The following is a 13,680-nucleotide window of genomic DNA, read 5'->3' as shown; positions in this document are numbered from 1 at the left end:
ATTAAGTGAGACGTCCTTCAGCAGGTGAATGGATAGACAAACTGTGGTATACCCATATAATAAAAATATTATTCATCAATAAAAAGAAATGAGCTATCAATCCACAAAAAGATATGGGGGAACCTGAAATGTATATTGCTAAGTGAAAGAAGCCAGTCTGAAAAGGCTTTATATAGCATAACTTCGATTGTATTATGAACTTCAATTTACTCCGTGGAAAATGCAAAATTAGAGACAGAAAAAACATCAGTGGATGCTTGTGGTGTAGGGTAAAACTAGCTAAGCACAGGGGATTTTTAGGGCAGTTAAACTGTTCTGTACAATATTCTAATTATGTACTTGACATTAAGCATTTGTCAAAACCCACAGATTTTACACTATAAAGAATAAACTTTAATCTATGCAAATTAAAAATTACTTAGAAGACGATTAGGGGATCCCAGGAAGGCATGCACACTGTGAGGAGACTCCAACTGTACTGCAAACATATAAACAACTTCATGAAGAGAACTAGGAGGGAAGTGCTAGCTTAAGTAACCTTGGTCATGACTAGACTCTATGAGACGGAAGTCAAAATGAATCACATCTAAGCACTGTGTTTTAGTTGATAAAGCTGCTTCCCACAGGGGTACACGTTATAAATTCTTATGTTGTTACATAAGTACACTGAAGTTAAACAATCATCTAAAGGCTTGGCCATTGCTGGGAGTCAGGTTTCTCACTGTTGGAGTGGGGATTTACAGATAAGCAGGGCAGGGAGCCTAGAATGACCTATGTGGTAATGAACTACAGTTGAAACTTCAGTATGAACTCATGTTTAGTTTAATATAAATGCAGATGATTATATATAGGAACAGTCATAGATGAGAATATTCACACACACACACACACACACACACACACACACACTCCCTTGCTCTGTCATATGAGACTGCCTAGAAGCAATGACACTCCAGCAGCAAAGAACACACTATACCCAGATCTTCCTCTCTAATATCATTCTCCAATGAAAGGAAATAGGCCCTTAGAGGAATGGCTGATTCTAAACCGGGGCAGGAAATACATGAGATGAGCCTGGAGCATCTTGTGCCAGAAAGTAAGGAGGGTCTCAAAACAAAAACAGTAAAGACTTACCCTGATGGGAGCACATCAGAGGGACACAGGAGCCACCTGGGAGAGTTCCCAGTGGTCAAAGGTGGTACAATTTTGAGTGGCAAAATAAAGTAATTTTGGATTATAATACAAACTATAAAATAAGTATCCATGAATTCATAAATCCATACTGATAAAAATAATTATAAACATACTATTCGGTAAATTAAAAAATGGGGAAGAAAGGACAATTTTCCTTTGCAGAAAAATTCCAAGTAATTGATACACATACTCCATCCTCAACAATAAGAAGCATAAATCCAAATTTATACAGTGTAGGCTTTGCATTGTGACTTCTTCCCAAAGAGTAGAAAATGGAAAGGGGGAAAAAGATTAATTTTATAGTGAGAAAACCTGGCAAACACTACCTCAACCAGGTGATCAAGGTCAATATCAACAGTAATAAATCCTGTTGCCAGCATGACCCCTGGTTACGATGTGATGAAAACAGCATTTTAGTTACATGGTGTTCCTCCTCAAACCCGTAACTTCAATCTAATCATGAGTAAAACATCAGACAAATTAGAATTGAAGGTGCCCGACAAAATGCTTGACAAGTAATTCTCAAATATATCAAGGTCATCAAAAACAAGGAAAGTCTGAGAAAAACTGCCAAGAGGAACTGATAGACATGAGAAGTGAATATCAGGTGGTAACCAGGATGGGATCCTACAGCAGAAAAAGAATGTATGTAAAAGCTAAGGAAGTTAAAATAAGGTATAAACTTTTATTAATAATAATGTATCAATGTTGGCTTATTCTTTGTAATAGACGCACCATACTAAGGTTGGATATTAACTGTACAAGAAAATGAGTGAGAAGTATTTGGGAACTCACAGTACTAAATTCTTAATTATGTTGTAAATTTCAAACTATCCTAAACTATAAAGTCTTTAAAAAAAAAAACCAATATTTATGTCAGGGAAACAGTCCCTTTATATTCACTTAATTCAGCTGTCCACATTCTACAAAAACCAGAACGGCCTTGAAGGATGGCCGTGGACTACTCCACTCAAACCTGAAGTAGCACTGATCTACAGCCACCATGCCGAATGTGTGGAACCTTTGCCGGAGTAGATTAACATATTATGATACATTATGTAGCCATTGCTCTGGAAAATCCATCCTTTTCTATCCTCTTAAGAAGATTAGTAATGGTTTTTCATGCAATTAGAATAAAAGACAGTATCCATTTAGTTTTGGAACAAGGCTGTATTAACTCTCTCATCCTTAGGCATAATATAGTCTGAAGACATCTAAACTATTCGAATATTCCTGTATTACTTTTCTGTGGCTGCCACAAATTATCACAAAGTTGGTGGCTTAAAACAACAGAAATCTATTCTCTCTTAGTTCGGGAGACCAGAAGTCTGAAATCAAGATGTAGAAAGGACCATGCTGACTTCAGAGGCTCCAGAAGGCGAACTTCCTTAACTTCCAGCTTCCAGGGGCTACTGGCAATCCTTGGCTTGCGGCCATATCTCTGCTCTATCTTTAATTCACATCATCTTCTCTTCTGTGCTAGTGAATATACCTTTGTCCTCTCTTATAAAGATATGTGATTGTATTTTAGATAATAGATATCTATATCTGCATATTTAGTATCTGTAAGAGATTATTAAATTCATCAGAATAAATAAGATTGAAGAGAGAAAAGCAGAGGAGAGGGGCAGGGGAGAGAGAGATACAGAGAGAATAGACATAGTAAAGAAAAAAAAAGCTAGGAATAAATATTGGAAAACTTCCATGTTTAAGAATTAAGGCAAGAAAGAAAGAAAAGGAAGAGCTGGTTTCTATCATTTGCAAAACAAAAAGCTTAAACTAGTTTTCTATTAAAAGAGCTATATGGAAGGGCTAATATGACCATCCAAAAGCCCAAATTCAAACCTCCAGAAGCTAAGAATGAGTGTGTGCAATATGTGCTTCTATAAAAACTATGATCTATAGAAAATGTCACTATCTAAACTCCTCCAAGATTGCTTTAACTAAATATTCTGTGATTTATAAAAAGTAAAGAATAAGCATTTCAATCTGAGACAAGGAAAAGGTTTTGTTTTTGCTTTTGTAATTAAAACCTGGCATCTCCTAGTATTTTCAATATGTTTACAGAAAAAAAACTAAAAATATTTAAATATCAATTTGCAAATTTCTTGAGAAACTTACAGCTTTTTTTTTTCCATCTAGGCCTGCATAATTAACTTTCACAGTCAATATGAAGCCCCTATTTGTACACCCATTTTATTAGCAGCCCAATATATTTTAATCTTCAGAATAGACAATAAACACAGATTCAAATTCCCTTAGGTATCTTTAAATCTATTTTTCTTGTGTAAAATTGTATATTTTCTCCTATTTCCTCCTTTTCTAATCAGATTTCTTGGGTAATAAAACTTTTATGCTTTGGTGTTTCCATTTGGCATTTATTCAGTGAAATCATCTTGAAAGTACTGGTGTGTAGTTAGGCTAATTAATGCATCTAAAAGTTATTATTATTATTTTTAAATCTTCCTACCAGGATCAAAAGAGGGCCCTCTCCTCTCCAAATACATCCTAAATCTCCTTGCTTTCCACCATAGCAGTTATAAATACATATTTATTTACTATTACGTTGCCTGTCTCTTCCAATAGAAAGTAAGCCCTATGTGAACAGAACAGCTTTGTTCCCCACAACAGCACTTAGAACAGAGCTCAGCTTGAGCTGAATGTTTCATAAATACATACTGAATGAATGAGTAAATGTATTTCTGCCATATACTTGAAAACAATTCTATTCAAAATTCACGTTTCTTGCTGCACAGAGAATCTTTTATCATTACTAAGGAAATTATTCCAAGTTTAATTAATGTTAAATAATGGGTTTTGACAAAAAAAGACTGCAAATACTAATTTTATCCATAAATTTCTTATATATATATAAAATATTAATTTAAATCTAATGTAAATTTAATTTGCATGAAGTTTAAGGAAATATGAATACAAACTGTAGCATACAAAAGTTATCCAAATAAGTAAAACCACATTCTCTAACTATCCTAAGTTAGTTTTCATTCATGGCTTACCACAATCAAAATGATAATATTCATTAAATTAAGGAATCACTCCTTTGCTCTGATTTTTTTTTTTTGGCCAAGAAGGAAATAAAAAAATTTGTTTTTAGTTATCAGTTTTTAAAATTTATACACTTGAAAAATTTTAATATATCCTTCCAAATGTATTTAATTGCTCTGGGCAGCAGGTTACACTTCAATTAACTTCTCTTATTCTAGACTGTTTTACAGTTTAGTTGAGGTAACAGGCATGCTAAATGAATGGGTATATAGAAGTCATTGATTACACTTAGTTAATTTATAATATAAATGAGCTTCAGGTTGCTTTTTAATCTGGCTTCTGACCAAAGTACCAAAATGCACCCTGGAGAGCTGCCCCTCACTGTCCCAGACCTCAAATACCTTATGTCCCAAACTGAACTCATTACTTTTTATTTCCTCACACCACTTCAATTCTGTTCTCCTCCCATATTTCCCACCACATAACAACTCAGACTAGAATCTTAAAAATCATAGTCAGTTCTTTCTTTCACCCCTTTTGGGACCACATAATTATATTGGTTTTATCTATGAACATTGTTTAAATCTATTCCTGCTCTCTATCTCATCTGCCACTGAATCAGTCCTCAGTCTCTGCCAGGACAATCACAGTGACCTCCTAACTCATTTTCTTGCTTTAATTTTCTCCCTACTTCTTATCTATACTGCCTAAAGATGCTTCCGCCCTCCACCCCAAAGTGAATGTCTTAGCAAGTCATGCCCCTACCTAAAATCCTAAACTGCCTTCCTGGTTGCCTACTGGAAATTTTACTGATATCCTCCATTTGATGAGACGTTGTTACTGCACTTCTTTAGGCATGGTTTTCTTTACTGCCTCTTTAAACCTATTTATACTGCATTCTTCGAAGTCTTTGTCTTCCAAGTCTGACATCTGGTCCCTCTCAAAGGCAACTTTTATCGCCTGCTTTGGTTTTCCCCAGTATGGATCACATCTTTCTGTTTCATTTTTGTGTTATAAGTTATTTTGTTGAAACTGGACCCTTTAGACAACATGTTGTAGCAACTTTGGATACTTACATCTTTCCCCTCCTCAGGGCTTGCGGTTACTTGCTTATTTACTTGTGTTATGCCTACCTCAATTATTTCAGTAAGGTCTTTTGTGTGCAGTCTCTGATATCATTTCGGAGAGAGTATAGCCTTAGACACGCACAGTCATGTGAAATTTAGTAGATTTTCTTGAATAAATGTTTCCCTATTTTCTATAAACCCTTAGGACAATTTCCAGAGACTCTACAGGATTGGGGGGTTTTGGTAATAATTTTAAGAAATTATGTTTGCTTTTCTGGGGAAAGTGGCCATGAAGCACCATATAGTACCTTTTCAGGAGCATCTTTTCTATATGCTCTTAATTTATGACAACATCTTTGAATAATTTAATGATAAAAATGCATTTATATTTTAACTTTCCAGAAAACTGAGCAGTAGAAAACCTACTAAATTTATGGGAATTAATATATAAAAATATTTTAACTGTTGAGATAATAGAGTAAATCCTACTGAATCTTAAAAAGTTTATTTGCTAGGTGATTTTAGGATTTGAGTATTTTCCCCAGCTTGGAATTACTAATTAAGTAGCTTTACCTTCAACATCCTGAAATTGACAATAGTATGGATGTTAGGTAATTAAGGATGTTCTTATGTTTATTTTATTCTGTCTTGGTCTTACAGAAATGTATGATCACTATATACTATGAATAAAGTCATAACTGGAACAGTACTGGACATGAATTCGGATTTAACACACCAGATTAGACAAGAATTCAGTATCTAGTCTTTGAAATAAAAACAGAGTACTAACACATGTTCAGATGTAACAGTATAAAATAGTTTATAGAAAGGCATCCTTGAAAGTTAAATTCTATGCGCAAGTATAAAATCAAGTTTGTTCAAAAAATAATAAAGAAATAAGACAAACTATCTAGGATCAGTACCTGGATAGTTGAAAATGAACGATCAAATCATTGTGTCCAGTGTAGAACCGAACATCATCTGTTTTCACATTCAAGATTCACAGATGGCCAGTGTGGCTAAGATCAAGAAAAACCACATGCTTAATTAGCAAAGCATTGAAAATTAGAGTCATCGTATTAGTTACATAACTGTGTTTACTTACGAACAGCTGCCCTGGAAGACCGAATACCTCTATTCCTGTTAGTCATCTCTCAATCCCCATTATAAGTATACTGTATCCCAGCCCACAGACAAGACCCTCATCTTGTACAATTTTTTTTTTGTATAGCCCAGGGGGACTAGCACAGTTTTATTTGTATAATAAAACAGTGTTTCTCAAAGTATATCAACTACTAGTCACACTATTTAGTAGTTGCAAAAAGGCTTATTTTCTGAAAATAAGTTTGAGAAACATCATACATGATAACCTCTCTCTAAGAGATTAAAAATCTATACTGGGATATTGGATGCTCTGATACAAAGTCTACAATAGAAGAAGTCTATCCTGTATTTTAATACATATCTTCCACAGTCTCCTGAGCACAGTGCTCTTTTTATATAGCAAATATGAAAATCCCTAAGCTAACCATCTCCTAGTCATACTTTGGAAAAACTCTACTGTATACATTGGATACTCAATATTTGGGCATTTCATTCATTGATTAAAAATTACTGAATGTCTGCATTGTATGAAACATGTAGGACACTGAATATATAATGAAAGGCATATTAACTTCAAAAGTGCTCTGTTATACAAATATGATCATAGTTTCTCTTACATCTTCTTTTATAGAGTGAAACTTAAATATTTTCTATTTACTCTTAACAAAGGACAACAGTTTCAAAGTGATTGTATGAATGCTGTCTGTAAGGACATACACTGATAATATAAAAATTCACATTAGAATCTGAACATGTTTTACTATGTACACACTTGTTAGACACTTATTTATCATTAGAGTCAACACAAGAGAAATATATGCATTAAATTAGAAATATTTCTGATTCAGGGATCAAAATGCCCTTTGTAGCTAAGAAAGAGAAGCAAAACTTCACTTAAGGGAATTCTTTATATTATTTCAGAGTCTGGAAAGAAATTTAGGAAACCCAAGGCCACATATTAGTATGGCCAAATAGTAAAAGATACAGTTTTCATCTTCAATACACTTTGCTGAAATGCTTCTCTAAAATTTGCTTGTATGAATGGATTGTTGGTATTAGAAAAAGCATAAACAGGAAAGGTCTTTATTACAAGGCACACTACAAAAGGTCATCAAAACTAAATATTATATCTTAGTTTATGTACATTGCATATAATGTAATAGTATTTTTTCATAATACTTAATACCAAGCAAGGAGGTGATACACAATCCTATAGAACACTCCTGTAGTCCAGGCTTTCTGCATGACAGTCAGATGGTTTGAAATCTTAACAGAGAAAGAAAGTTATCTATATGGGGAATTAGGTGCTCCCAAACCCTATGTGTCAATAATAACCGATTTAGAATTGAGTGATCAATTCTAAATTCTAGTTTCACCTACACTATGGGACTTGAAGTTAAAACTGCTCTCTCAATACTTTTTTCCTCCTAAAAAGTCTCTCTAACTAGGTCATATAACAGATCTCAGCCATCATATACTCTAACTTTTTCAATAATGTCCTTTGATGTTTACCTGTATTTCCCTTGACTTACAACGTTTAGTTTTTATCTTTTGTTGATGTTTTGAGTCTGTACAAACTTGCTATTGTTTAATCTGTTAGTGTTGCACCTGAAGGGGGACCACAGTGATACCTTTGCTGCCAAGATATTTGATTAGTTCATAAATATCACCAAATGATAGGAATTCACAAGCAGAAGCTAGAATGAGACTCTCTGAGTCAAACATTTTGAAATGATATTATGACAGTTTATGTGTCAAGATATTCCTCTGAGAATATCTCTGGTTGCACTGTAACAAGGAAAGGCTAAAATTGGGATAGGACTGTGGAATACTGCAATGCAGTAAGACAATTTAATCTGTCATATAAGAGCCTTCTTAGCGCATATTTTAAACTATGTCCTATAATATCTCAGGCATGGTGACATTAAAAAAAGTAAGTAGGAGGAAGAATGCCAACAAGATGACTGAATGAGATGTTTCTTGATATCTCTCCTCAACAACAATTTGGTAACCATCCAAGGATGTAAAAGTGCTTTATGGGAGCTAAGGGATTCAGTGAGGAGACTGTGAAACCCTGCTGAATTCCAAGAACGAGGAGAGAACTTTTGAGAAGACAGATCTGCATCGAGGCAGCTGACTCACTTCTCATGGTCAGTTTCATATCCTCGAGGACTCAGCTAAGCAGTGACTGGCTTTGGGTCTATCAGCAGCACCAACACCAAGGGACTTGGGAGGAGTCTTGCCAACTCATTCATCAGGTAACGAGCATACAAACCGGGTCCTGACTGTGGACTCTGAAGGGGCCCATGAACCAGCGCTCTCCCTTGTCACTTGCCGTCCAGGAACACCAGGAGAATACTGAGTTAGACAATCACTCACAGAGGAAAGGGCTTATGTGGATGTCCAGAAGTCCAGCACACCAGTTCAGTCCAGATCTAGCACACCACTGGAGCAAAATATGAAACTGAACACATTCAAGAGCACAAGAGGATCGGTCTGACTTTCCGCAATTCACCCCTCCCAAAGGTGGCATGGCTTGCTGCCAAGAGAGTCCTTCTCAGCTTGTGATGTGTCCTGCTGGTGGAAAGTGAGAATGTGTAAGGAAGTACCCAGTTTCCCCAGCTGGGTGGGAAGCTGCCAAAGAGGCCCATTTCTCCCTCTCCACATCCAGAGTCCCAAGTAGTGAGCTGTACAACTGAGGAGCAGTGAGCAGCTGGGAAAACAGCAGCTAGATCTTGAAATGCAATACATCAAGGGGACACAGAGCCTACTAACTACATCAAAAATTCCATTGTGAAGCCCACCCAAAAGCCACTGAGAATCCCTCTGGCTGGCCCTTAGGCATCCCCAGTACCCTGCAATTTTCATATGCACACACCCTTCCACCCCATGGCTGACTCTGTGCATGCTCTTTTCAGCAGCAAAAGTGAACTTTGGTAAACAGATAGTGAGCATGCACAGAAAGCCAGCCAAAATCTGCAGGCCTGAGAAAGACTGCCTTTGGAAAAAAGCAAAAGGGAGACTGTCAGCACAAGGTCGGCTATGGAGGATCAAGAAATGCCATACACGCTTAATTCTGCCACAAGAGGGGGCAAGAAGTGTGGAACAGGCATATCCAGAGAAGGACTGAGAAAGTCTCAGAAGCCCCAGCAGGACTGACAGAAGAAACTCCTTTCCCAAAGTCAGTCAGTAAAGACTGGAGGAGATGACAGCTATTTAAAAAGCAAAGAGAGTAATGCAAAACTTTTAATAAACATAAAAAATAAAAGACACATGACACCACCAAAGGCACACAATAATTCTGCAATTACAGACCCCGAATACACAGAGATTTGTGATTTATCTAATTAAAAATATCAAAATAGCTGTTTTAAGGAAGTTCAGTGAGCTATAAGAAAACACAAAAAGACAAATCAGAAAACAATACATAGACAAAATGAGAAGCTTAACAAATAGATCAAAATCTTAAAAAGAAACAAACAGAAATTCTGAAGCTGAATAATATAATGAATAAAACAAAAAATACAAATAGACGACATCAACAACAGAATGGATCAAACAAAGAAAAAATAATATGTGAATCAGTAAACAGATCTTTTAAATTATTCAGTCACAGGAGAACAGACTGGAAAAAACAAAATGAAAAAGAGTGAGGAAAACCTACATGGTATAGGGGATATCATCAAATGAAACAATCTGAGAATTACTGGAGTTCCAGAAGGAGAAGAGAAGGAGAAGGAGGTAGAAAGCTTCTTTAAAGAAATAATGTCTGAGAACCTCCCCAAACTGGGAAAATTTCTGAAGATCCAAAGTCATGAAGCCTGTATATAGGTCCCCAAACTCAACTTAAAGAGATCTTCTCCAAGACACATTATAATAAAACTATCAAAATCAAAGACAAAGAGAGAATCTTAAAAGCAGCAAGAGAAAAAGCAGCTTCTGATTTACAGTGAACTGCCATAAAGCTATCAATGGATTTCTCAGCAGAAAACTTGGAGGCAATGAATGGAATGACATATGTTGAAAGAAAAAAACCAAAAACCAAAAAACGAAAAACTGCCAACCATGAATACTCTATCCTTCAGAGTTATCCTTAGAAAATGGAGGTCAAACAAAAGCTGAGGGAGTTTATCACCACTAGACCCAGCCTTAGAAAAAATTCTGAAAAGAGTTCTTCAAGCTGAAATGAAAGAATGATAATTAGTAATATGAAAACCCGTGAAAGCACACTGGCTAAGGTAAGTATATAGTCAAATAAAAAATACTCCAGTATTGTAATATGATGATATGTTAACCACTTAACTTTAGTATAAAAGTTAAAGGACAAAATAATTAAAAATAATTGTAGCTAAAATAATTTGTTAACAAATACAAATATAAAAAGGGGTAAGTTGTGACATCAAAAACATAAAAGGGGGAGTAAAAGGTAGAATTTTTGTATGTGAACAGTGAAGTTATCAGTATAAAACAGTTTTATCTATAAGCTGTTTTATGTAAGCCTCATGTTAACCACAAAATAAAAACCTATAATATATACACAAAAGATAAAAAGAAAGGAATCAAAGCATACCAATATGAAAACTCATTAATTTATAAAGAAAGACAATGAGAGGGGAAGAAAGAAACACAGGAACTAAAATCCCATCCAGAAAATAATTTACTCTAAATGTAAATGGATTAAATTTTCTAATCAAAAGGCATCATGTGTTAGGTCACAAAACAAGTCTTTGCAAATTTAAGAACACTGATATTATACCAAGTACCTTTTCCAACCATAATGGCATAAAACTAAAGTTAGTTAACAGGAGGAAAACTGGGAAGTTCACAACTGTAGAAATTAAACAACACACTTCTAAACAAAGAAGAGATCAAAAAGGAATTAAAAAAAAATTTAAGCAAACTAAAGTGTGGAAAAAAGGGAACCCTTCCTTAAGCACTGATGGTGGGAATGTTAATTGGTATAGCCACTATGTAAAACAGTATGGAGGTTCTTCAAAAAATTAAAAATACAACTACTATATTATCCAGCAAAACCACTTCTGGGTGTATGTCCAAAAGAAATGAAACCAGGATCTTGAAGATGTACCCCAATGTTCATAGCAGCACTATTTACAATAGCCAACACATGGAAATAACCTAAATGTCCATTGACAGAGGACTGGATAAAGAAGTTGTGGTACATTTATACAATGGAATACTACTCAGCCATAAAAAAGAATAAAATAATGCCTTTTGCAGCAACATAGTTGGACCTGGAGATCATCAAAGTGAAGTAAGCCAGAAAGAGAAAGAAAAATGTCATATGGTATCACTCACATGAGGACTCTAAAAACAAACAAATAAACAAACAAACAAACAAAACCCAACAAATAAACTTATTTACAAAACAGAAATAGACCCACAGACATAGAAAACAAACCTATGGTTACCAGGGGAAAGAGGGTGGGAAGGGATAAATTGGGAGTTCAAGATTTGCAGATACTAACTACTATGTATAAAATAGGTAAACAAGATTCTTCTGTATAGCACAAGGAACTATATACACTATCTTGTAGTAACCTATAATGAAAAGAATATGAAAACGAATATATGTATGTACATGTATGACTGAAACATGCTGTACACCAGAAATATGACACAACATTGCAAACTGACTATATTTCAATAAAAATTAAAAAAAAAATAAAAAATTGTTTTAAAAACTAAAGTTTATTACGAAAATTAAAGATGAATAAACATATTTTCAGACAACAATAACAACAACCAAAAAAAACCAGGATCTTGAAAAGATACCTGCACTCCCATATTCACTGAAGCATTATTCACAATAGCAAAGATGAAAACGATCTAAATATACATTCAGGGATAAATGCAGAAAGAAAATATGGTACATGTATATCCAATGTTACATTATTCAGCCATGAGAAAGAAGGAAATCCTGCCATTTGTTACAACATGAAATGTAATTGGTGCAGCCACTGTGGAAAACAGTATAGAGATTTCTTAAAAAAGATTAAAAATAAAACTACCATATGAATCAGACATTCAACTGCTGGGTATTTATTCAAAGAAAAAAAACTAATTCAAAAATATATATGCACCCCCATGTTCATTACAGCATTATTTACAACAGCCAAAATATGGAAACAACCTAAATGTCCATCAATGGATGAATGGATAAAGAAGATACAGTATATATACAATGGGATACTATTTAGCCATTAAAAAAAATGAAATATTGCATTAGAGACAACATGGATTGACCTCGAGGATGCTATGCTAAGTGAAGTAAGTCATATGATCTCACTTATATATGGAATTTAAAAAACAACAAACAAACAAAAATCAAGCTCACAGATACAGAGAACATACTGGTGACTGCAGGGGTGGGGACTGGGAGGATGAAATGGGTGAATGAGGTCAAAAGGTACAACTTCTAGTTATAAAATAAATAAGACATGGGGATATAATATAGAGCATGGCACCTGTAGTTAATAATCCTGCCTGTGTTGCATTATTTGTAATTTGCTAAGAGATAGATCTTAAAAGTCCTCATCACAAGAAAAAAAAAAATTTTATAGTTGTGTATGGTGATGGACGTTAACTAGCTTTACTGTGATCATTTCACATATATACAAATATTAAATAATTATGCTTGTACACCTAAAATGAATATAATGTCAATATATGTCATATATACCTAATTTAAAAAATAAAATAAAATAATTAGAATAAAAAAGTTACTAAGAGAGTAGACCTTAAATGTTCTCACGACCAAAAAAATCCCGAAAAAGCAAATAAAAAAATGTAATTATATGAAGTTATGGAGGTGTTTACTAAACTAATTGTGGTAATCATTTCACAATACATATGTGTATCAAATCATCATGTTGCATGCCAAAGTTACAAAATGTTTTATATCAATTATCTCTCATTGAAACTGGGGGGTGGGAGAAGCACAAACAAAAATATAAGTAGGTAAAAAAAATTCTGTGAAACAGGACTGTTTATGTTCTTTATGCTAACTCTGGATCCCACAAAACCATAAAGTAAAAGAAAAAGAGAATATTATTTCCAGGCACATTCTTATTTATATAAAGTATCTTCATAAACCATTATAAACTATCATGGTTTACAACCAAAATAATCAGTAAGTTTTTAAATGCTACCATATTTATGGTATTGTTTAATTAGAAAGGCTGAATCACAAAACATTCCCCTTAGGTAGTAGATTTAAATAAAGGCATATTAAGATTAGCATCAACTTACATCATACATGTTTCTATTACTTAAAAAAAAAAGACAAAAC

This window comes from Camelus dromedarius, chromosome 9, assembly GCF_036321535.1.
Source record: "Camelus dromedarius isolate mCamDro1 chromosome 9, mCamDro1.pat, whole genome shotgun sequence".
NCBI classification, from domain to species: domain Eukaryota; kingdom Metazoa; phylum Chordata; class Mammalia; order Artiodactyla; family Camelidae; genus Camelus; species Camelus dromedarius.
Note: the sequence above shows the minus strand (reverse complement) of the source record.